The sequence below is a fragment of the Pseudopipra pipra genome, chromosome 3 (genome assembly GCF_036250125.1).
Source record: "Pseudopipra pipra isolate bDixPip1 chromosome 3, bDixPip1.hap1, whole genome shotgun sequence".
In the NCBI taxonomy this organism is placed as follows: Eukaryota; Metazoa; Chordata; class Aves; order Passeriformes; family Pipridae; genus Pseudopipra; species Pseudopipra pipra.
In genome coordinates this window covers 11,693,963-11,716,877 of record NC_087551.1, presented here as the reverse complement: position 1 = coordinate 11,716,877, position 22,915 = coordinate 11,693,963, and the positions used below count along the sequence as shown (strand labels likewise).

Genomic DNA, 22,915 nt, shown 5'->3' with positions numbered 1-22,915 from the left:
AAGTGTCTTCACTGAAGGAGTGATAAAGCATTGGAAAAGGTCTTCCAGGGAAGTGGTGAAGTAACCATCTCTGGAAGTATTCAAAAAATGAGCAGACCTGGCCCTTCGTGATATGGTTTAGTGGTCATGGTGGTATTCAGTCAAAGATTGGACTTGATGATCTTGTAGGTCTTTTCCAACCTTAATGATTCTATGTGTGAGAGCACTACAGCAAACGCAAGGCATGAAGAGATGGAGACTGATTTGGAAATCAGATGCAGAGCAGAAATCTAAGCCATGATGCTCTTGGTTGCGTGCAAGAGGCTCACACCCTCCCAACAAGTCCCACCATTGCCCCCGCAGCTCCATGTGTGTGCAGGTGTCTGTGATGAAAGACCCCGCTGGGGAATAAGTGCAAAGGTCTCCCAGGGTGTTATTTATTCCAGCAAATGACTCCCTCATAGCAGTGTTTGGAAAGTAAATTAATTTTGTGGTTTTTTTTCCCCAGCCCTGTGAGTAGCAGGAATTGAGGAATTTCAAATGATGGTTACTGTTCAAAACAAACTCCCTGTCTGTTTTACCCAGGTAAATGAAACTGATTTTCCGACTATTTTTCTAATTTGTTTTAATGTTGTATAATTATTTTTTAAAGGAATCGTGCTGTTAATGGGAGAATCTTGCAAAGAAAGATTAAGATGTAAAGAATTAAAGTTTTTTAAGATTTGCATCTCCTCTGCATTGTGATTGCAACAGACTGTGTGTTTAGTTTCTATCGTGGTTTGTAAGCAAGACCCTAACAGTGTGGTTTTACCACAAAAACCTGTTTGCTGGCAGTTTGAGGAAAAAACCAAACAGCTGAGAATGCTCTGGTAATTCCTGCAGGTGATAATCCCAAAATCGCACCACTGGGACTATGGCGATAGTCCCAAAATGTGGCAGCATTCCTGCCAGTCACAGCATCTCAAGAGCTGCAAACCCGACAGGAGAACCTCAGGAAAGATACAGCCTGACTGCTGGGTAAATACCCTTTATCCCTGGGGCTGAGGGGAGGATGACCCTCGAAGCTGGGTTTCTAGTCTTGGTGGGTCTGCAGCATGGCATCACCTTGTTCTGACCCAAAATAGGAGATGCTGACAGATTAAAATTTTGTGGTTTTTATGGGTGTTGCTGTGCCAGCTGTAGCTCAGTGATAACTAGTGTCAGTGTGAAGGTACAATCAGTGCAAATAAGCTGGTTTCCAGTTAGCTTTGATCTGAGTGATCCCTTTTTTGATAAAACAACAGAAAAATGGGAATAGGGAATAAAGATATTACAGGTTTTGGGCCATGGAGCTACTCAGGTCTGGAGCTGTCCTTTAAAGTAAAAGACCAGATCCTGTGGTTGTCACTGGGATTTTGGGCTGCTGTGAAAACTCCCACCTAGGAGCAAGTTTCCGGAAACTCAGAGCAGGACTTGAGTTGGTTACATTTAGAAATAGACTTGTTACAAGCTCAAGCTTGTCTGAGCTCCTTACTAGGGAGGGCCTGCTACATGAATAGCCTGTTTCTTCTTTCAGGTTGCAAGAAAATAGGAATACTTCTGAAAGGTTACTGGGGTTAAAGGACTACTTGCATTTTTTCTTCAAGGCAAAAGATTTAGGTGATGTCAGTATTGTTTTCCTTAGCAATGTAATGTTTTTCAAGCCTAAATTAAAGATGCTTCTGTCACCGATTGCTAAGTCAGCAAAACAAGGTGGTCTTTTCCCTTTTCACTAGGGAAGACCGAAGATGTCAGGAAGTGAGGCCCTTGTCGAAAAGCAGGTCAGGCCAGCAGAGAGCAGTATATTGTCAAGAACACCATTTCCCCAGAGTCAGGTCAAAATAGTACAGTATTTATTTCTCTTAGTTGAAATATCTTGCATATATGTTCATAAACAGTCCTGCAGTTAGGACTAGAGATTACAAAGAAATGGGAATGTAATGCTGAGTTGTTTTTTTTTTCCTTTTTTGTGTTCATGGGAACAGTTCTCCAGCTGGGGACCTGGGATGGAGTGTAGGTGGTTTAAAAAGTTTTAGATTTGTCTCTGAGACTTTGTCACACGCAGTACTGTGGTCATTCTTAGAATTAAGCCATATGGTCTGAGATTTGTAACAAATTTTCAATTATGATGTCTATCTGTTATACATATTATTTATATGTGCACATCTAGATTCATAGCTTGGTGTATTATATATATGATACATGAGCTAGAATGCAGGTCATTGGGAAACAGTTTGGGAACCATTTGGGAAATTACCTCTGTCACTCCAGTGTTATAAGAACAATTGTGTTGGATATATGAATGAGAATTAATAAACAGGCATCAAATACAAATTGCACAAATAGGAGAATCTGTATAATTAAAAGGCTATTTCACCAATTCGGTCATGACTATTATGAACAGTAACAAGATTATGTGGTAGATAGAATACAAGGTCATTATTTTTGGCACAGCGTGCCCACAAACTGCACGTAATCGGCATGTTGTTTTGTGCAGGCCAGGTAGTAACATATGGTAAATGACACTGACTGGTTCATCTCCTCCCATCCTCAGAGGCACATGGGTGTTCAATCAGCTGACATGTACCCAGCAGTAGAGTTTGGGCTGCTGTATGTGGACCCGATTGCACATGTGCAGTGTGGAAAACCTGCCCTCTGAGAGCTGCACAGTTAATTAAAGCTCCTTATGCAGGGCGTATTTGCCTTGGTGCTCCCACCCCTTCCCTGCCTGGGGACTGGTTCTTCCAGGCAGCAGCGCAAGAGGAATCTGTTCCCAGCTTGTGGCTGGTGCCACTGAAGCTGGCGCACGGGTGCTCCCACACCAGCTTTCCAACTGCTGTTGCTCTGCATTTCAGTTCCCGGCTGTGTCCTGGGTCCCAGGCGCTCCCCAGCCACTTAACTAGTAATGCTGTTAATAATACTGCAAGTTTAAGGTACAAAGATCACCTCAGGTAACTCCCTGAGATATTACATTGGACAATTCTGGAGTTCCTCTGCTAACAGCAGAATAGGAAGCCAGAAGTCCTGTTCCATGGCAAACTGAGTTGGGATTGTCTGAAGAAGAAAAATATTTGGAAATAGTAAGGAAAAGTAACAGCAACTATAGCTTAAATTTCCATCCAAGATCCATTTGCTCCCTTCATCTCAAAGACCAAATTATATTAGTGCTGACCTTTAGCAGAAAAGTGTGATGGTCATTGAACCCTGAACATTAAATTTGTTTCCTTGTTGCAAATCACGCCCCTGTAGTGTTTGCCGTGGTGATCTCCAGATCCTCCCCATATCCCTGAGCAGGATAGCTAGATCTGCATTCCTGCCACTTTTCTGAAACCCCACATGGCACCTGCTGCTCTCTGATGCCCTCCACTGTGGTTCTTCATTCCTTCCCAAAATTTCTAGCAAGGCAGGACTAGGCATGTACTGTGGCTTCTCTAGAGCTGCATCTGTGCCTAGTGCAGAGGGCCATGGTCAAGCATACTAGAGTGATACTGAGCTGTCATTTCCTTTCCTATGGAGGAAGCCTAAATAAAATATTTCTCCATCTCCCCTCTGGATACTCACCAGTTTTCGACAAACTCATAGAAATTAAACGCCTTTACACATGTTTCTGGCGATTTTGGCCAGTAGTAACTGAGTTCAATAATTTTGGAGGGGCGGTTCTGTGCTTGTATCAAAGAGGATGTCTCCCAGGGGGTGTCACTGGTGTTTTTGTTAGTGGTTGTGGCTGTAGTTGGACAAACCAGAAAAACTGAGCAGGTCTCTGCTGGTTCCTCACTGCTGCTCACAAGCCTTGTGCAGAAATGAACTGTAACTTTGGAAATGCTGCCTCAACGTGGTCTTTTTGGTGTCCTACAGGCTGAAGTTCTTCACAAATTTATCATGACCTACATAATTGACCTATATTATGTGTCTGTTTGTTAAATAGATTACACTAATTAGAAACATGAATGGGGATGGCTTAGCAGTTATTTATTTATACTGAGGTGTGTGCCTGTTGTCTGAAATGATGTATGGGAGGATCATTGCCAGACTTTCCCCCTCTGCCTCCTCCATATTTGGCATGTACCATGGATTATTGGAATAAAACATGAATTGTTTCTGCTTTCAGAAAAAAGAAGTAAAATTGTTTTTATTACTCTTCTTCAAGGGGATATATCTACCAGCATGTCTGTATGCAAGAAAATTAAGCATGAGGGAGAAAACATAGCAAAATTTGCAAGCCCTTGATTTGTAGGGCAGTGAGTAGGGGCTGAGTGTGCTTTGCACTTTGGTCACTTTATTGAGACCTTTCTGGCTGAGAAACAGCATTACTACACCTTGCTGATGTTTGAGCGTTCTATAATGAAAGGTTTTATTTCTCCTTGCACTTGTGCCACACTTGCAGACTGTTGGAACTATTTGAAATCCCAGGTGCCAGTGAAATGTGGTGAGTTTAATGGAACTGCACCTGCTTCCAGCAAGTACAAATTTTGCTTTTAATGTTTTAAACTGACGTCCAAAGCCTGGCTGATTTGCCTCTAGGGGCAGATTTGGATCAAGGCTTTAAAACAGATGTCCCCTGCTACAGACCCTCTCAGTTGTATTAACAGTGCTGTTGGGCGGTTTCCACTGCTGTGTCCTCATTCGTATAGAAGGGTGTGCAGAGTGTAATCTAATTAAGGAGAATTCGCCAGATTTTTTTTCATGTCTGCTATCATTGTGTTGTTAACTTCTCCAAATTCGTTAGAAATGTATCCATCTGTGGGCTGTCACATAGCACTGTGTTGAATATTATCCGTAATTCTTCCAAGAAGCTTGTTTTGGAGAAAAAAACAGGTGGGGAGGATAAGTAAAGTGAAAACAAATTGCTACCATTTTTAACTGTTCACAATTTCAGAAATTGTTCCTTGTGTGTCATGTTAGGGATGCATTTCCAGAGAGTCAAAAATACATATTTTACCAGTAGGTTTGTGGGCAGAATGTTTATTCAAATATGTATATTTTTTGTTTGGTAAAGTGGTTGTCAAGTGGCAGAGGTTTGTCTGGCAGAATAGACAGCCCATGCCTTTAACAGGCTTTTGTCATAATCTTGGAATCAATTGTGAGTATTCTGAGGGAGAAGAAAGTAATTTCTCATATTATTATTCTGCTTCCTCTGTAGAATATTGATCCCAGCCTTTTCTATAGGGCTTTTAAAAGCTATTACTGTCTGATGTATGACATTAAGGTTAAAAAAACCAGCTTTTGGTAAAAATGCTCTGATTTAAAAAAAACTTTTTGAGCATGATATTTGAAACCTAGGATAAATTAGCTTCAAACTGACCTCTTGAGGTTCCCGTGCTCAAACCAGGGCCAAATTTGAAGTTTGATTGAATCGCTCAAAGTGTTGTCCAGCTGAGTGTTTAGTATCTCCAAGGATGGAGGCTCCTGGGGCCCTGTCCCAGGACTGAAGGTGAAATGCGTTGCATGATACCTAGTAGGAAGTTGCCGACTTCCAATTTGTGTCCACCACTTCTTGTGCTGTCACTGGGATCTCTGGAAAAAGCCAGTCTCCATCTTCTCTTCTTCAGGTAGCTGCAGATAGCAATAAGTTCTCCTCTTTGCCTCTCTGTCTCCAAGTTGAACAAAAAAGTGTTGAATGGAGCGGTAGGGACTGTTCCCTCTCCTGCTGACTCTCCTTTTGCTAACTCAGCCCAGGGCATGGTTGGCCTTCTTTCCTGCAAGAGGGTGCTGCTGATCCTAGTCAGTTTGGCCCCCAGGGGCTTTTCCATGGAGCTGTCCTGGGACAGGACTTAGCATGTGCCTTTGCTAGACCCTGTCAGCCCACCTCTCCAGCCTGTCCAGGTCCCTCTGGAAAGCAGCACTGCCCTCCAGCTTGAGCCAGGGTACATTGCATCCTGTCTTTAGGTGGTTAAGATGATCTAGATAGTATCGACCCCTGAAAGATGCTCTTAATATTCAGCTGCTAGTTAGACTGTGACTACAGGCAGTAGTTGTGTGATTTCGGCAATGATTTGCCCCTTCACGTGATTACTTGTTTTCACACTGTTTATCTTCATGATGAATTTTCTGTGTGAGTCTTATGATATTTTCAATGACTATCATATAAAGCATGTCAGAAGCAATTTAAAGTTATTACAAAGAACAGAAAACTTTCAGTGTCTGTCTTTTCTTAATATTGATAATATTCTTTTGCTTGATATCTGTAGAAATGGAAATAGGGAAATACAGCTGGCTGCCAAGCCCCTGCTATGGTGTAACTCAAGATGTCCACTTATAAAATTAAATATGGCCTGAAGAGTTACTAGCACCTGTTTCTTCATTGTACAAAAATGTGACTGGAAAGGTGATGTTTTAACAGGTTAAAATATTTTGTTGCATATCTCTGTGAATTTACAAAAGCTATTTTTTGTTTCAGCTAACAAACTGAAAATTTCATCAGTTGTAGAATAGTATTTGAAATGCCCTAAAGGGACCTATTTCTGAAATTTTCTTAGTATTGTGTTTAGTGAATAATTGGGCCATAATTTCCAGGCAATCTGTGTGTTGGGTCTCTGTGCAGAAAGCAGTTGCAAGGAAGCTTGCCCAGAGGAGTAGGCAAGTGTCCTGTATGCAACCACGGAGCTGGTCTGAAGAGGGCTACTCAGCCCTGGAGAGATAATGAGAGCTTGGCTTACAGCAAAATTTGTGAGAACAGGGAGGAATCAGCATTTACACAAAATTTGTAATCAAAGCCAGGCATTGGAGAGAGTGGGGTGGGAAACAAGGTAACAGCCTTCATCCTTGCTTATGTGGGCTTGAGGGCTGAGTCTTCAGGATCAAAGAGCAGATAAGACCCAAAGCTTCACCTTTGCTTGTGAGGTTGTGTTCCTCTGACTAATCTGGGAAGCTGAGATAGTGAGGACCAGAACCACTGCTGGTCAGTGACTGGGAAGGGGAAGGAGCAGTGGCTATGTGGCCTAATGAGAATGCAGGAGCTGGGACAATAAAGGGAGAAGCCTTGGAGCTGTGTCCTGCTGACCTGGCTGCACCAGACTACTCCTGCCCCTCAAGTCCTTCTGTCTGGCCCATCAGAGCTACCAGAGAAGCAAAGCATAGGAAAACTGAGGACTTTCCCAGAGCCAGTAGAGGTTGCTTGTGTTAGGGACCATGGAGCCAGAGCAGGAGACTGGCAGAAGTCTGCTCAATAAACATACCCACTGACCTGCAGTCAGCAGGGGAAGCCCTCCTTGAGGGCAGTTCAACTGTTTGAAGAGCACAGCATCCCAGAGGGATGGGGGAATCAGGTGCTGTATTTTCCCTTGTGTTCCTAGAGTAAAGAGAAAGAAAGAAAGGAGTTGACCTGGCACCAGCCGTTTGCCCACCTCCCATGAAAACCACGTCACCTCTGACTTGTTCTCATGAATAACGGGAGTTTGCATTTACCAAGTGAAGTGATCAGCCCCTCCAGCCTGCTATTCATTTCTCCAATTAACAATCAGTTGCCTGAAAAATGGGCCAATCTGTTTCTTGGGGAGCTGCATAGAAAAATCCACAAGGCAAGCCAATTAGCATACCAGTCCTCACCGTCTAGGGAATTTAATTTAGTTATTTGGTTGATCTAAGTACTGATATTTTGTCGTTTTGTTATGGAGCATATAATGTTTGTTAAATGGCTGAAATCCCCCGAGGCCCATATGCTGCTGATAGTCTCTGCGTCCTCCTGAGCCGGCAGAGGCAATAAGGCAAAACTGTTTTGTCCTGCACATGGCCCCAGTATTTTCCTGGCACAGCACGGCAGCTGGACGCAGGCAGAACAAACCTTAGCCACCCAGGGTGGGCGGGATAGCTTCCCTCCAAAATAGTTGCACACTTGAGCAAGCCCATTGTCTGTCCAGAAAGCATTTCAACCGCCTCTTACCAGGCAGCCGCCACTACAAAAAGTACGCAGAGACAGTGTTTGGACAACCTGTCTGCACAGTGTATTGTGTGGGGGCAATTAGTTTGCAAATTGCCCGTTTGCACATCCACGCATGAATTAGTTACATTGCTCCCCCAGGATCTGTTTTTCTTATAATTACTGTTAAGGAAGGCCCATGAATAAAAAAGGTAATTTGGACAAACACTTTTCTCCCCACAAGCAGGAAGTTTGAGCCTCTTCCTCGAGGAGACCAGGCAATGGATGGAGTCCCTAGGAGGAAAAGAGTGGTTCCCCAGGATATTGCCTCTGTGCGTTTCTAATTCTCTGGGTTGATGCTAGTGTAATGGTGGCATGAGTTGTGAAGGAAAATATATGACAGCTGTCGTCTTGTACTGCCATTCCTGGTGCACATGCTCTGTGCTTGGAGATGCGACCCCAATCCTGTAACTGAACTGCTCTTTCATTTCTGGAGAAATCTCATGTTGGGATTTTAGCAGCCAAAGAAATGCCAGAGCCTGACTGATTTAATGACATTAGTTTTATTGTGGTCTGAATTTGCTGGAGCTGGTGGAGAGTCATGTTGGAAGGAAAACAGTCTAACTGAATGGACAATCCTTCTCAGCATTCACACCACCTTTAGTTCTCCAGTTCAAAAACCCAAACTGCAGATCACTGCTGCCTAGTCAGCAGAAGGAGAATATAGATTAGATGTGCCATGGTTGAGGAGCTGTGTCACTGCTAAGTGAAGAAGCTATGGGAAGAAGTGAACGGGCTTCATAGTATTCAGGCGAATGAGCAAGAGAGGGACTGATTATTTTCAGAGATGCTACAGTCTCAAGACTTTTGAGATCCTTGAACCTCTGTTGTAATGGAGAAGCAGGTGGACTCAGAACCCTGCAGGGTAATTACTCAAAGGACTGTTGCTCAACGGTCTATTAAAGATGAAGACTGGAAGTGGGTCACTGCACGTACCGGGAGGAAGATTCCTCCTTCTTCTCAAAATTTGACAGGTATGAGTGGTACCTTCTGCAACAGGTATGAGGCTCTGAAACTAGAGGGCCAGACAAGTGAGTAGGTGGGCAAAAGTACTTCTGGGATAGTGGGGCCTCCTAAAACAACACTGCCTGTACCCCACATCAAGATCTCCTCTGCTAAGGGGAAAAGAAGGATAGTTGTACTAGGAGATTCCCTTCTAAGGGGAATGGAGGGCCCAACATGCAGACTGGACCCAACTCACAGGGAAGTCTGCTGTCTCCCAGGGGCTCAGATAAGGGACATTACTGAAAAATCTCCTGTCTGGTAAAGCCCTTGGACTACTACTCACTATTGGTTGTTCAAACTGGCAGCGACAAAATAACAAAGAGAAGTCTGAGGGCAGTCAAAAAAGACTTCAGGGCCCTGGGATGATTGGTAGAGGAATCAGGAGCACAGGCAGTGATTTCCTTAGTTCTTCTGGTAATGAGGAAGAGGATTGATAGGAATAGGCAGATCCATCAGATTAATGAGTGGCTCTGAGGCTGGTGTAATGGGAAAAATTTGGGGGTTTTGACCATGGGATGATCTACTCAACACCTGGCCTACTGACACCTGACAGAATGCACCTATCTCAGAGGGGAAAAGAGTTCTAGAACAGGAGCTAGCAGGGCTCATTGACAGAGCTTTAAAACTAGCTTGGAAGGGAGGAAGGTACAAAACCAGGCTTGCCAATGATGAGGATGGGATGGCATGCCAAAACTTGAGAAAACCAGCACTAATGGGACCACTCAGTCTGCCTCAAGAGGTTTTGGCTATAATGTACCACACCTGAAATGTTTCAACACCAGTTCCCGCAGCATGAGAAACAAATAAGAGGAGCTCCAAGCCTTGGCCCAGCCTCAGAGATTTGACATCACTGGCATAAGTGAAAGTGGTGGGATGAGTCCTGTAACTGGAGTGCCCTGTTGGATGGTTACAGGCTCTTCAGAAGGGACAAGCAGGGCACAAGAGGTAGAGGGGTGGCACTATATGTAATAGAAGGCTTAGAATGTATGGAGCTCACAGTTGGCAGTGGCACAGTTGAGAGACTCTGGGTGAGAACCAAGAGGCAAACAAATGTTGTCATGGGAGTCTGCTATAGACCTCCCAGCCAGGACGATGGTGCCAACAATTAATCTTTGAGGAACTAAGGGACACTTAGTCAACTGCCCTTGTCCTTATGAGGGACTTCAATTTGCCAGAATTAACTGGGACCACCACACAGCTGGTACAACCTGGGACAGAAGACTCCTAGAAAACCTGGATGACAACTTCATGGAACAGGTCCTAAGGGAGCCAACTTGGAAAGGTGCCCTCCTTGATCTGCTGCTTGTCAACAGAGGGGATCTCTTGAGCAAAGTGGAGATTGGCGGCTGCCTCGGCCACAGTGACCACAAAGTGATCAAGTTTAAAATCTCTGCCAACAGGAGGGAGAGTGCCAGCAAAACCTCAACTCCAGACATGAGGAGAACAGAATTCAGGCTGCTTGGGGAATTAGTAAGTAAGGTCCCCTGGAAAAATGTTTCTGCAGATGCTATGGTCCCTCAGTGCTGGTCACTTTTTAAACATCACCTCCTTAGGGCACAGGAACAGGCAATTCCCAAATGTCAGAAGTCAAGCAGGCGAGGCAGAAGGCCAGCTTGGCTTGAGCATGGATCTTCTCTTGGAAATAAGGCAAAAAGGAAGGTGTATCCCCAGTGGAAGCAAGGTCAAGTGACACGAGAGGAATATGGAGATGCTGCTTTTCACTGTATGGAGAAAGATGTTGCAGACAAAGCTCAACTGGAGTTGAAGCTGGCCAGAAAAATGTAGGGAACAACAAAGGAGTTTTTTCAAATATATTAAGGGCAAGAGGCAGTATAGAAATATCATCGGCCTGTTACAGGATGGGGATGGTCACCTCACAAACAGGGACAGAGACAAGGCAGAGGTGTTTAACACTTCCTTTACCTCTGTCTTCAACACAGATGATGGACCAAGGAGGTCTCAGTGCTCTGAGCTGGAGGACCATGACTGCAATAATGATCAACTCCCAGTCAACCATGAAATTGCGTGGGATCTGCTGCTCCAGCTGGATCCCTACAAAACTATGGGGTGTGATGGGATTCATCCAAGAATCCTCAAAGAGCTGTCTGATATCATCGCGAAAGCTCTCTTGCAAATCCAGAGAGGTCCCAGCTGACTGGAAGCTGGCAAACGTTGTCCTGATTTTCAAGAAGGGCAAGAAGGAAGACCCTGGAAACTACAGGCCTGTCAGTCTCACTTCAGTGCCTGGTAAAGTTATGGAGAAAATTATTCTGGGAGGTATTTAAAAACACCTGAAAGACAATGAAGTCATTGGTCACAGCCAGCACAGCTTCGTGAGAGGAAAGTCCTGCTTATCAAACCTGATTTCCTTTTATGACAAGGTAACCCACCTAGTTGATCCAGGGAAGCCAGTAGACACCATCTTTTTGGATTTCAGTAAAGCTTTTGATACTGTCTCTCGCAGTATCCTTCTGGACAAAATGTCCAGCCCACAGCTGGATAAACACATCATGTGGTGGGTGAGCAATTGGTTGATGGGTCAAGCACAGAGGGTAATAGTGAATGGGGTAACATCAGACTGGAGACCTGTGACTGGTGGGGTTCCACAGGGATTCATCTCGAGCCCTGTGCTCTTCAACATCTTCATAAATTACTTGGACACAGGACTGGAAGGAATCTTGTGCAAGTCTGCAGATGACACAAAACTGGGAGGAGCTGTTGACTCCCTTGAAGGCAGGGAGGCCCTGCAGAGAGACTTGGGCAAATTAGAGGACCGGGCAATCACCAACCACATGAAGTTCAACAAGGGGAAGTGCTGGATTCTGCACCTGGGATGGGGCAACCTGGGCTGTATGTACAGACTGGGGAATGAGTTGCTGGAAAGCAGTGCCTTGGAAAGGGACCTGGGGGTCCTGGTCGATAGCAAGTTGAACATGAGTCAGCAGTGCTTGGTAGCCGGGAGGGCCAACTGTGTCCGGGGGTCATCAGGCAAAGCATTGCCAGCTGGTCAAGGGAGGGGATTGTCCTGCTCTGCTCTGCACTGGGGCAGCCTCACCTCGAATATAGAAAAGCAAGTTGTGGTCAGGTGATGTGAATGTTCTACATGGACACTTGCTTTTCTTCTGGGAAATCTCAGAGCCTGCTGTGCTAGATGCTCTGTTGCACCTATATCTTTAACTTCAAGCAGTTCATCAGGGTGAAGAAAGAAAACCTAATGCTCTGAAAATACCTTCAACAACTGTAAAGACTTTGAAAAATACTTTTTTAACAAGAATTTCCTCTTGCATAGTGCATGACTTTCATTAACGTTTGTGTATTTGCACTGTGTCAGCCACTTTGTTCCTGTCCAGCCTGGCTCTGGTGGCTTGTTCTCCGACATGTAACTCTGCTCAGTTAACATTGCTGCGCTCATCATTGCCTGTTTATTACAAGAAAAAGACATAAACAACCCAGAGGCATTGCTGTGCAGATATATGGTATCTGATTTTCTCAGGTCCTGTGAGCCTCCTCTGCTTGCAGCTTTCAGTGGCAATTGGGTGGAGTGGGACACGTGAAGTCATGTCATGGGTCCATGTAACTAGTCAGCAGCAAGGCATTCCAGGTTACTTTGTGTTTTCCCAAACAGACAGTACCTTGCTGAGTGAGACCAGCAAGAGATGACCAAGGCAGTATGACTCCTGTGCTGCTTTTGCAGGATTATTTTTTTTTCACTAGACTATTTGGAAGGCAAAATGCAAGGACTCTTCCTTTCCAATTACAGAAATTTTGAGGGCAAAAGTTGTGTCTTTCCTAACCTTCTTCAGAAATTCAACATGTATTTTCTTGCACACTTATTAGGTGAGTTACCTATGGTAAATCCCCTTCTACATCTCTGTCAGTTAGTTGCCAATGGCCACACACAACAGCAAAAAAAAAAAAAAAAAAGAGAGAGAGAGAGAAAAGTATCTCTCTGCCTCATATCTTTATGTCCTAGTTTCTGATAATGTCTCTTCTGAGGGTGAATAATATTACTGTACCTCATGTACACATGACACCATGTATGAACAGCCAAGTTTATAGTTGGCACAGTTAGGAACAGCCCCTTTTTTTGGCTGCTGTAAATAACTTCAGGGAATCTATGTTTAAAAATGCGTCCCTTCTTTTTTATCCAAATTCATCTTGCTTCTGAGAAAGAATGTATTCTAACCATGGCATTTTATTCAACCTTTTCTTCAGCTATTTTAGGCATCATCCCAGAGGATCAGTCACCATCTTTTCCATGAAGATGCAGACAAAAGGCTGTAGCATTTTTGAAAGCAGTAATGTATTTCTGCAGGTGTTTAAATTTGCTTGCACATCTGACCTGACCCTGTGCTATTTAGTGTTCATGTATTAATCCTTTGCAAATGTGATGAAAACTCAGTTACTGAATGTAATGTTTCTTTGCAGCTCGGTGATTAACTAAATTCTGCTGGGCTGAGGAAAGGCTGGTGTTGATATGAGGATTTAGCAGTTAAATAGATTGAAAACTGTTCAATATGGGCACCGCCAATATTGTATAACACTCACTTCTATTTAAACCAGAATGAAATAAAATTCCTGTGGTATTAGTAGCTGTAGTATTGTTTTAGCTGTAAGTTAGCTGTAGTATTATTTTATCAGCATGCTTACATTCTTTGAGCCAACTTACAATCTATGGAAAGGGATCATTTGTCTTTTCTGAAACCATAAAAAGCAGGACTTCTCTGATGCTGTGTTAGCTCTCTCAAATTCTTTACACGTTGAGTCATCTACTTTTCCTCCTTGGAAAGGTAGGGAGCTGGTAGTAACGTGCAGCTTTCACCAAAAGATGTGACCACTGCTTCTCTCCTTGTTTGAAACTGCAGAATTTTATTGGCTAAAAGAAAATTATTCTGAACTGTGAATCACATCTTAACAATTAGCATGTTATAGGAAAGCCAGCTAATGAACAGGAGATACACGCTCTTGGTAAACATAGGGACTTCCTTCTTACTTTCTTTGACTCTGTTAGTCACAGTCTATTTCAGAGCTGTCTTCATATTTCGGTATCTGTCCTTGCGAATTCCTGCCTGCTAGTTGGTAGCCATTGGTGTGATGATTTCCTTGGAGCTACTGCAGTTTAAAGCAATTATGCATGTGATTGTAGATCTCATCCCATTAATGGTCCTAAGATTTGAGGAGCTCAGGCTGTGTATGGGGTAGAAGAGGACCAGGACACAGCTTTCCTGCTACAGACCACTGCTCTTTGATCATAACTGTGGTCCAAATGCTTTGGGGAATGGGTAACTGCTACATTTTATTAAAGACATGCAACTGAAATAATAATCGGATAAAAGGATCATTTATTGTCAAATGATTATGGAGCTGCATTATGTGATTTCATATCTTTTCCTTCAAAATCTCTGCATCTCAAACCAGCTTGTGGTTTTACTCTGTGCCATTAACACTTTGGTATTACACAGGAGTATATTTCATATGGCAATTCAGTGGAATATGGATTATGTTATCAGGAAATAAATAAAATTTTCTCAAGTTGGCCTAGGCTCTGCTGGTGGTAATAGTGAAATTGTTTGTCCTTAAGCTATAGCAGAGGATTGGATTCTTAAAAACTGGATAGGGAAAAATGCTTTTAGAGTGATTTCTTTACAATAAAAACATGATAGTCTTAAAGCTAACTGATAATCTTTTTGAGTCCATTCCACATGAAGCGGGGGAGCAAATAGGTTCTCAGCTGATGTAAGTCAACATAGTCCCATTAGCTGACAAAGCTGGGTCAGTCCACAGCAGCTGAGGATCCAGCCCCATGACTTGGAAAGAATCATCATCTTGCTGTCTAAACTGGGAAAAAGACTGTAACAGGATTTTGTGAGGGCAAATAATATTAGAGAGCAAATAAGATGGGCCAGGGACCAAATAGGATGACTGTTTAATTTGTCATTTATCAAGATTTTTTTTATTGGAATGTGCACTAATGGGGAGAAGTTGTCTCTTAGAGCCACTGAGGGCTGTTAACCTTTTTTAGTACTGTTTAGTGTCTATCACTGCAGTGGAGCCAGGCGCATGAATAGTACACCTTTAATAACAAAACTCCTAAGTTAATCTCCTCTAGAGGTCTGCGTGACATTACTAGCTATAATCTAACCCTTCCAGGTTATTGTAGATGCACTTACGGGCATAAAACCTTCTTTGGGAGAATTAGGTATTTTCTCATTATGCATGCTAGTAGCTTTTCACTGAATATCACCAAATTTCCATGAAAATCTGAGTTTCTCTGGCAAGTTGAAGAGTTTACCAAGTCTATGAAAAAGGATCTTAAGAATTTTCTGATGATTTGTTCTCTAGCTACCTCTGAATTAGTGAGGTGAGATACTGTCTGATGAACTGATGGAAAACAAAAGCAGTTTGTCTTAAGAACAGGCAGATGCGGGATGTGTGTGGGGAAGGAAACACTGAAGCAGAAATCCCTGCTGCATGTGGAGTCATTTTAAGACTGTGGCCTAGTGGTTGAAGGATCCACCCATCTCCGTTCCTTCCTCTGCCTGCTGGACCTGTTTGCTATGTGTTCTAGGAAAATATGCAGCTGCATGAGCTGACCATTGACCATCTCCTTAAAAGATGTTTGAGGTTTGCAGGGTTGCATGTAGACATCTAAAGTCTGAGCCCCAACTGCTAAAGCCTGTATTGGATCTGGTCTTTAACCTATGTGTCTCAGCTCCTTTGGGGAAAATAATGCTTCATTTCTCTGCCCTTGTATATCCAGGTTTAGCAAACTCTCCAGGAAAGAGACCTTCTCTTGCTTTGCTTGTCATGCTAATAATAAACAACTGTAGCACGGAGACTAGAGTAACCACAGCAAGAGGAGCTGTGATTGCATCAGTAGCAACAGCAGACATCTCCTGCCAAGGTGACCCCTGATTGTGCCACAGATGCCTTACTGATCTTGTCCCCATCTGGGCCATTCAGAAATGAATGGGCAGCAGGGCTCTGTGGGTGGTGGGTGTCCAGGTGCCTGTTCTCCACCTCCAGATGCAGGCGCTGACCAGCGCCAGCTATCTTGCACTCGTCACAAGGTGGATCAGGGAAATCAGGTCACAGCAGAGACTGGTTGCAGTTTTGCCATCTCCAGAAGAGTGTGTGAGGGTCTGACAGAGTCTGACATGCCTAGTCAGTGGAAGGTGTCCAAGGTGCTGGGAGGATTGGAGGCTCTCATCTCTCCTGGGTTATGAAAGACAAGGAGGACTCTGCTGGCAGATGACATCTTCAGTGCAGTCTGCAGGGTCTCACCTGCACTCAGCTACGGCTGCAAACCAGTGTTGGTCTTGTGCTCCCCTGATATTGTATTGCTGAAATGTTTGTATTTATAAAAACCTTCATTGAGACCATTACTGAGATGTGATTATGGGCCAAACTCTGCAACACAGTAAATGGAGCAAAGTGGCTTGAGCACAGCTGTGGAGGAGAAGCAAGGTGGAAGATGTTATAGTGTTTAGTACTGTGGGCTGTTTGTGTTAAGACATGTTGCCTTCACCTTCCCTTTCTGACTAGCTCATCTCAGATCCTGTGTGCCATTCAGCTTGGATGGCTGCCCAGCACTGGAGAAATCCCAGACCGGTCTCTGATACTCCACAGCTAGTTTTGATTTGGTTTAAATTTCATTGCTTTTTCTTTTCAGAAAATTATTCAACAGTGCTTGGCTTGAAGAGGGGCTGAAATGCCATCACGCATTCTGTACCTCATGAAAGAAAGTGTAATTAAGCCCCTACCTCTTAAACGCACAGCCCACATTTGAATTATCAGGGAAAGCCACCACAAGGGTTAAACACTTTATTTAGATGGCTTTGTTTGTTACGTGTGTGCTTTGCTTGTTCTGAGAATTAACAGAAGATAAGCTAAAAGTTCATTTATAAGAGTATTAAAGGATAATTATGATGGAGTAAATGCAGCAGGTCAAAAGGCATTATGGTGAACAGAATCATAATATAGGGCTTGGAAAAATAAGCTAAAATGTACAATGCCTAACATCACTCACTGAATGCCACAGAAAGTACTTCCTTGGTGTTTCTCTCTGCTTCTTCATTCCCAGTGTAAATTAAAGTACTCTGCTGTTTCAGCATGAACACATAATGGTGATCAATTGCAGTAACTGAAATTAAACTTTTGGGCAGGCATAAATATGTGACCTTTTAATATCAACGAAATGATAAAAAAGATTTGGTAGGAAATCTGTTTCAATCAGATTAGAGGAGAAGTGGGTAAAGCTGATTACAAGCCCGCTAAACACAGTATTTGGGCAGTATTTGTTCAGAAACAATAGCGTTAATTCTACTTTAACAAGTATTATCTGGAAAATCAATAATTAATGGGAACCCATTATCAACTTGTAATTTAGCACAGAGATTAAGTTGGGGAGAAGTGAAAGCGAGTGGGCAACCTGCTTTTACTTGACCTGTCAGGCTGATGGATTAGTGAATGACAGCAGGGTTTCATATTTTTTTAAAGGAGAGGTGGTAGAAATAAGTCAATTTAGGCCTTTTGCTGTTTGGCACCACCTTGCCCTCCTGCTTCCTCACGCTTTGCAGAAAAGCTGCCTTGTGCAGCCAGGTCACTGCAGCCTGGGGGATGATGTCACTTGGTCCTGGGAAAAGTGGGGGAACATCACCTCCAAATCCACATAATGCATGGAGAGGGGTGAAGAGAGGTAACAGAGGAGGGCAGAAGAGTGCTGTTTGTGGGTGGCATGAGCATGTACAGTAACATCACCGTGGCTTGCCTTGTCTTCCTATAGGGCCATCCCCCTCTGTAATATCTTTATTCACCTCCCAGCTTGTCAGAGTGCCCCCTACCATGTTTCTTCCTCGACAGAGCTTGTAGCAACATGTGTGAATGCATGTGAGCACTCAGATTTTCCTCAGCCAGCTCCCCCTTCCCCCTACCACATCAGCTTTATTTGGGGAAACAACCTTATTTGTCCTCTGTGCTGTACTGGGACTCAGATGATGCGTGTGTGCACGTGGGTTGGAAGTGGTGTGCGCAACTTGTCTCTCGAGTAGGTCATTGCAACAGATGCCAAAAGATAATGGTTTTGTGAAGACAACATACTTCCCGAGGATACAGATGTTCTGATCAAGGATCTCTGTGTGTGTGTGTGTGCGTGTGCTTGCTTCTCTCAGGGTATCTCTGTGTGTGTTTGCTGAGGCCACAGTAGGCTTTTAGAAGAGGAACATTGCTATTTGTTAAATTTCAGGTGGACAGCAATGGGCCACCATTTCCACCTCACTGCCGGTCTGCCCATTGTCTCCTCCTGGGCAGAGGCTCTTTTTTTCCCAGAGTTGACTTGCCTAGCTGATTTTGGGCAGAGTGGGGTGCAGTTTGTGGGCTATAGTGGTTTGTGAGAGTAAGGGAATAAAAGAAGATGGGTTGAGGACACTGGATTGAGGACACTGGAAAGCAAGTAAGCCAGTGCTAGAGGATTTGTGGAGGTTCTGGTGCAGCTGGACATGGCTACATAGTCACCCACGGGTGGGATGCTCTTTGCTTTGCTCAAAGGCAATGGTCAAAAATGAAATTAAGGAGGTCCCTGCTGACACAAGCAGTGGCCTATAGATAGAGGCAAGTGTAAAGGAACATATTGCCTCTTTCAGCAGAGCACTGGCTAGAGCTAGAAATAGTGACAACTTGGGCTGGCCTCATGTTTCCCACCAAACCCACCCTCACTATCGGTGTGGGTGAGGAACACCATGGCAGGATGAGAAGCCCAAGAGCTTGACTCTGTTTCCACTGGCTGCATTCTCCATCTCTGAGCTGCAGTCATGGTCTGTGTGTTCCTGACAGGGTGACTGAAAGGCTGATGTCTGGACACTGGCTGGACGTAGGCTGGCCCTGCGGCACAGTGTGAAACCTGGGTTGTGATGGGGGGCTCCTTGACAGTCAGCAAGGCGGGATGCTCTCGGCAAGGGAACAGATTGAAGGCAGATTGTGTGGGTGAAGTAGCCCTGTGCTACACAGATAGGGAGTGGCTTCAGAAATGGCATTTAATCATTCAACATTAACACAAGACATCTGTCACCACCCTTGGCAGTGACGGTGCTACACAGCAAAACAATATGTTCTGGTGCTCCTAATCACTGGAAAAACACTACTTTTTGCAGAGAGTTCTTTTAGTGCCCAGCACAAATCCTTCTATTTTATTATAGCAATCCCAGCCAAATCCTTCAATAAATGGAGTTTTTATTAATGTGCAGCTGTTGAATGAGAAAAAAATAAAACTCAGAAATAAAAATGAATCCCTGAATAATCAGGCTGATCCCAGGCAGTAAGAACAAACAGGCCAACCACATACTTACAGCTTTTTGGTATTATTTAAAAATATAGACAGGGCTTTACTTTCCCTCTCTTTTTATTTTTTACACAGACCTGATTAGATTTTGCTCAGGAAGATCCAAGCCACTTCTGTGAGCTGGAAGTGGAGCAAGGAATGAGAGGAGCTGGGATGGGTCACATCCATTATGTGTGCCTGATATTTGCCTGCTGCTGTGGTCAGGAATTTGCTCTGACCAGAAAGGAGGGTGGAGGGGTGGCACAGTGCCCAGGGCAGCTGGGGTCCGGCTTTGCAATGACGGATGTGCTTGCTTCTCAGCAAAAGAGAACAGAAGAGAGTGTCAAAAAAAGAGGGTGGAAAAAGCTGAGTGACCAAAGCCCTCTGACCATTACAGCTCTCATCAGAATGACAGTGTGGTTTACTTTAACTCGTTGCAGTTCAGTGCTCTTTGCCTTGATTTTGCAGTTAAAAATGAAGGAAAAGTGATCCCATGATGATGTGGTAGGTGAGGCAGGTGCTGAGTTGGGGGAAAAGAGCAATGCTGTCCTGGATTTAGCCCTAGGACCTTTCCCTGTGCATACATAGGTCCTGGCCTGCCAAGGGATTTGCAACCACTGTGTCACGAGTGGGGAGGTCCACCAGGAATGGAACAAATCTCCTTCCTTTGTGCTCACTATTGCTGCTGAGAGATCTGGTTTGATTGTGCTACACCCATGGCACAGCCAGGCTACTGCACACGTGGTGAAAGCTGGGCTAAACCAGGTCCTAGGCTACAGTCCAGCTGGCAATGCAATGACCATTGAGGACTGTTCCCTGATGGCTCCAGCCCAAAGGAGAGTGCTGAGTGAGCAGAGATGTAGGAGACCTGCTGGAGCTGCCATCAGATGCGTGTATTCAGGTAACTGAGACCTCGGCCAGCCCCATGAGGGCCCACCTAGAGCTAAACCTCCAACAGGAGGGCAAGAGCAGCCTGGGTAGCACCAAGGCTTTCATCCTGCCTGAGGCACTCAGAGGTTAGCTGTGGCCCTTGGGACAGTGCCTGTCACCAGCAGCCAGACCCTGGTCAGCCGGGGGTGCTGCCTGGCCAGCGTGAGGCAGTAGGGAATGCCCCAAGCAGATAGCACCCTGCCTACAAAATGACGCGACCATCTCCACTATTCTTTCTGATTAAATTTGAGCCAAAGTAAAGCCCTAATTCTTCTGATTAAAGCTTAGAAGTTAAGCTCTTTGGACAGGATGTGTGCCTTGCCCTGTGCTCTCCTAAACCACTTTGTCCACTTGATGACAAGACACTAATAATACACTCCTATGTTTCTTCTCAAACACTCATGATGCCCAGTCCATAGGGTATATGATGTGCCTGGGACATCCCACCACTTCTCTCGGAATAGTGGTATTTATATGTGGTCACCCGGCTATTTTCAGAAGCAGGGAAGTAGGGAGGAAATGCTCCAAGCAAAGCAGAGGTCCAGGTCTGCCAGGGTTTATCCTTTATGGCTTGGGCTTTTCCTAGTGGAATTGCCCTAGGAGACATGCCCCAATCCAGGCATTGGTCGGACTGTTACACAAATGCTATCTTACCTCAGGTGCTCTACAAGCATGGATCAGTCCACTGTCACAGCCCTGCAGGGAATGGGTAAAGGCAACTAACATGATGAGTTAGGGCATCAGAGACAGGAGAAGATTTAATTGTCACTGTTTTGTCCTTCATGAATAGGTAGTTTACCCCAGGGTAGCTCTGTTATGAAGCTTCGCTTGAGTGCTCTGTACCCTGCTTGTCTGTTCTGCAGGACGTTCATAAAATGCAGGATAGGATTGTGGATGAGGCTCACCTGCATTGCACTTGCCTTTAAGGAGAAGCTCCTGGCACCCGCTGGGAAGCCTGTCGTTGGACAAGACTGGTCTGTGGTTTCAGAAGGGGCTGGAGACACATCCTTAGGGACTCATCCTCCACACATGTTCAGCTTCTTGCAGGCAACCTGGGAAACTTCTGCCTCGAACATCTTGCATGGGGAAGCTCTCCTGTCCCTCCTCCTCTGCACCACAGCCAGCGGCACAGCCTGGTATTGTTTGTCGCAGATCAATGCATTTAGCCATGTGGAAAAATATCATTACCACCAAGGCTCAGCTTTTCTTTCCCCTTGAACCTCTCCTGCTGTGCTGGTGAGGGGCTGGCTAATTGCCTCTTTTCTCAGGTTGCCCCTGGGGATGGCTGCCCCACAGCCTGCCACACAGCTCACGCTGGTGTTCTCAGGGCTTCCCCCAGCCGGACCGTCTGTTTGCCGAACAAATGAACACTCAGCCACCGTGCAGGGCCATGGGGCTCTTTGTTACATCTCCCCTTGTGAGCTAAATGAACAAAGTGGGGTCACTTAAAAAGAGAGGGAAGGATGGATCATGGACTCCCAGCTAGGAGTGGACATGCAGGTAACCTGCTTGTGTGTCCTCCAGACAATTATGGTGCTGGGATGGCCCCCAAAATAGGACTGGCACAGAGGTTTCCTGCCCTGGGCTGTGCAGGGTGACAACAGCAGAAAGAGTATTCCCCAGGGCTTCTGCTGCCACTGCCACACGATCACCTCTCAGGAGTCCTTGGAGGGCTTTGGCTGGCAGAGCACTGCAGGAACTGCACAGGAATGTGAGCAGAGGGAATGCTGAAGGAAACTGATGACCAAGCCTCTTTTCCCTAGAGAAACTGGAAACTTTCTAGGTACTGAGCAACAGGAAATAAGGCCCTTCACTGCCATTTCCAAATAGGAAGGAAATACCTTATTCCACCTTCAAAATCCAGCGAAAGCTCAAGATAGAAGGGGACTGCAGACAGTAATCCCACAAAAGAGAAGTTTATTTCTTCCTCTTAATATTTTTCTTTATCTTTTTTCCCAGAGTGTGACAATACCAATAATATAAGTCATATCTGAGGTGCTTAAACAACTGTTCATTGTCAGCAACATTCAGTCTGTTAATTTTAGACAATATATTCCCTTTTGGCATCAAGGCCCACCTTGACTATTCCTTGGAAGAATCATGTCAAAGCAAAGCCCAAGAGCTGGTAGAAAAGCTGGAGAGTCCTTTGTGCTAAAATCTGTCCTTTATTATAGCAAAAGTTAGTCCCAAAAGAAAATTTTACAAGTTTTACAACTAGGTGCTTCCAATGAAGGAGAAGAGAGAGAGGAGGAAGGGGAAGGGAGGGAGGGGAGGGGATGGGAGGGGACGGGAGGAAAGGGAAGGTCCTTTAGGTGGTGTGTTTGGGGCAAGATAGCTTTAGTAAAGGGTCATTTGCTTGTATGATGTCGGGTGGGATCTGTGAAACAGCCAAATGTCAGTCTTCAGCTAGAAGACCCTAATTTATGTCTCTTAGGAGTCCAGCTGTTAATGGGAGGAAGGAGGAGACTGAAATTCACTAATGAATTATCTGCTCTGTCTGAAAAGAAATGGAGACGTTGCTTCAGGTTGGGAAGCCATGCTTCAAAATCTCTCTGCTCAGCTGCAGAGTGGAGATATCTGGGAATGCCCAAGGTACCAGGCCAGTGCTGGACCTCTTTGCACAGCCGAAACCTTTGAATTCACCTGCAAGCAGAGGTGCCACATTTCAGCACTTCAGGAGAGTTGATCTAGAAAGTGGTATTAAAGGGAAGAGTGAGAGTAGCCGTCTGCATGTGTGGTGTCCTTCACTTTAA

The 22,915-nt window shown here is 44.7% G+C and overlaps 2 long non-coding RNA genes across 4 annotated transcripts; both read left to right on the top strand.

Annotated features, from left to right (window-relative positions):
- Positions 1-957: 957 nt before the first annotated feature.
- LOC135410904 (uncharacterized) lies at positions 958-22,883 on the top strand. Its single transcript, XR_010428931.1, has 2 exons — positions 958-996; positions 22,597-22,883. It is a non-coding gene; the product is annotated as an uncharacterized LOC135410904 (long non-coding RNA).
- Positions 1,354-14,453, top strand: LOC135410902 (uncharacterized). Of its 3 annotated transcripts, XR_010428928.1 has the most exons (3): positions 1,354-10,199; positions 10,318-10,387; positions 10,858-14,453. It is a non-coding gene; the product is annotated as an uncharacterized LOC135410902 (long non-coding RNA). The 3 variants fall into 3 exon arrangements; XR_010428929.1 differs by lacking the exon at positions 10,318-10,387; XR_010428927.1 differs by having other exon boundaries at positions 10,318-14,453.
- Positions 22,884-22,915: the final 32 nt, after the last annotated feature.